Raw genomic sequence first — 2928 nt, forward strand, 5'->3', positions numbered from 1 at the left:
AGTTGGCTGATTGTGCCCTTTAGGTCTTCTGTATCTTTGCTGAGTTTCTTCTTAGTTGTCTGGTGAAAGACTCTTGAAGTGTGATTTTATGCCACCTGAAAAGGTACATGAAGACCTTTTCAAAGACTGGGATGTTCCATTCTCAAAGCCATCACTTCTAGCAGTAAAACGGTACAATAAGAAACGGACACTGCCGGAAAAGCTGCAGATGGAGAAGCGATTTAAAAACAAAGAAAAGTTACTCAGGAAGAAGTTAGCTAAAATAGGAATAGTTTATAATTTTCCATCATTGATTTTACAAAAAAAGAAAAAAGGAAAAGTTTCAAAAGCAGATCTTCGGAGCTCTACAAATAGCCAGGGCTCCACACCAGTTTGTACACCAACATTTTTGGAGAAGAGAAAGTCTGAAGTGGCTAAAATGAATGATGATGATGAAGATAATGAAATCACTTTCAAACAGCCTGTAGTTGGTGTAAAAGAAGAAATACAAGAGACTCAAACACTACACGTTCAGGGAAAAAAAGAAGAAGAAAAAGCAAACAGTGATTCTGAATGTATTTTATTATTAGGACTGTCTCTTTAGATCTTACTAGGTGCAGTGATATGCAGACTTTGGCACAATTTTTGGAAGAAGAACACTGGTTAAAATAAAAGCAGTCAGTAATTCTGGCTTGCCTACCCTTGCTGAAATACAGGGAGTTTGCAGTGACCTGCTCACCTACCTCTTTGCCCTGTTAGTCTCCTCTCAATTGATTTGCGTGTTTTGTAGCTGTCCTTAGTTGCTGTTCAAACAGTGACCAGCAAGTGACTTCCTACAGTTATTCGTATGCAAGTGAAACAAGTAGGTTTTTGCCTTCTCAATTGTTGATGATGCCTTGAAATGTGCTTTTGTATTAGCTACTCTAAATATATAAGAACATTCACTGCTACCAAGCCTTTTTTCAGCCAGTAATTGATGAATCTTTAATGTGCTAAAACATTGGACTAGATGTTCTGATACAGAATGCAAACTATTAATGTAGATAGCAGAGTATACCATTAGAATAATACCTAACATAGAAAATGTTCAATGTGTGTTTGTTGACTGAATGGGTGCAGAGCTGCCTCCCTTTCTGAACCATCTCTAACCTTGGTGGGTCTGGATGTCCTTCGGTTATCCCTTCAGGGAAAGCAGGAGATGAGCATATCCACACACAAACATAACTCTGAAGTGTTTGATTTCCCCAAACCATATCTTCCACAAACATGATGTCCTTCTCCAGCAACTAGTCTTTCCTGATGATACGTTGAAAGCAAGCAAGTTGGACAGTGTTCTCTTGTAATCTGTAAGGTTTTCGTTGGTTAATTTTCAGAAGTACATTGCTAGGTTTTTCTTTCTAGTCTGTTTGCATCTAAAACCTGCCTAGCATCAGTGACCCTACTCATATTTGAAATACTGGTGGCATAGCTTCCAGCATCATAACAGCACACAACCCACCACAGTACAACAAACTGACAGACCAGGTGGTGGAATTAGGATATGCTATGGTGGCACAGTGAGTAAGTGCTCGACTGCTAACCAAAAAGTCAGCAGTTCAACCCTATCAGCCACTCCGTGGGAGAAAAATGTGGCACTATGCCTCCATAAAGATTGCAGCCTTAGAAACGCTATGGGGCAGTTCTACTCTGTCCTATTGGGTTGCTATGTGTCAGAATCAGTGGCAACGGGTTTTTTGAGCTAGAATGATTTTGGCACATTTTAAACGGTTGGGAAAGGAAGAAAATATTTTGTGACAAAAATACAAAATTAAAATTTTAGTGTCCCTAAATAAAGATTTGTTGGAACACACACACACACACACACACACACACACAAAAAAAAGTCAGAGAGTGGCAGAGTGGATTAAAAAAAAAAAACAAAAAACATGATCCACACTTTTGCTGTCTGCAAGAACACATCTTAGCCTTAAAGACACAAATAGACTGAAAACAAAAGAATGGAAAAAAATATTCTGTGCAATCAATAAACAAAAAAAGAGCAGTGGTGGCCATACTTATATCAGATAAAATAGACTTTAAGTTAAAATATATAACAAGAGATAAAGAAGGACATTGTCATTACTGTTGTTAGGTGCCATTGTGTTTATTCTGACTCATAGTGACCCTATGTACAACAGAATGAAACACTGTCTGGTCCTGTGCCATTGTCACAATTGTTGCTATGTTTGAGCCTGTGGTTGCAGACGCTGTCATTCCATCTTGTCGAGGGTCTTCCTCTTTTTCGTTGTCCTCTACTTTACCAAGAATGGTGTCCTCCTCCATGGGCTAGTCCCTCTTCATAACATGTTCAAAGCACATACAACTAAGTCTCACCACCTCGCTTCCAAGAAGTACCCTGGCTTTACTTTGTCCAAGACAAGCTTGTTTTTTCTGCTGGCAATCCATGGCATACTCAATATTTTTTACCAACACCCTAAATCAAAGATGTCAGTTCTTCTTTGGTCTTCCTTATTCATTGTCCAACTTTCACATGCATATGAGGTGATTAAAAATACCATGGGTTGGGTCAGGTGCACCATAGTCCTCAAATTGACATTTTTGCTTTTCAACAATTTAAACAGATCTTTTTCAGCAGTTTTGCCCAGTGAAATACATCGTTTAATTTCTTGACTCCTACTTCCATGAGTGTTGATTGAGGATTCAAGTGAAATGAAATCTTTGACAGCTTCAATATTTTTTCCATTTATCATGATGTTGCTTATTGATCCATTTGTGAGGATTTTCGTTTTCTTTATGTTGAGGTATAATCTATACTGAAGTCTGTAGTGTTTTTCTCTTTATCATTAAGTGCTTCAACTTCTCTTGGCTTTCAGCAAGCAAAGTTGTATCATCTGCATATCAAAAATTATTAACGAGTCCTCCTCCAATCCTGATACCTTGCTCTTCACC

At 38.3% G+C, this 2928-nt stretch overlaps 1 pseudogene; it reads left to right on the forward strand.

Moving 5' to 3' along the window:
* Positions 1 to 588, forward strand: part of LOC101346573 (MKI67 FHA domain-interacting nucleolar phosphoprotein pseudogene) — a 53034-nt pseudogene extending 52446 nt beyond the window's left edge.
* The last annotated feature ends 2340 nt before the right edge of the window (positions 589 to 2928 follow it).

The sequence above is a fragment of the Trichechus manatus genome, unplaced genomic scaffold, assembly GCF_000243295.1.
Source record: "Trichechus manatus latirostris isolate Lorelei unplaced genomic scaffold, TriManLat1.0 scaffold00041, whole genome shotgun sequence".
Lineage (NCBI taxonomy): Eukaryota > Metazoa > Chordata > Mammalia > Sirenia > Trichechidae > Trichechus > Trichechus manatus.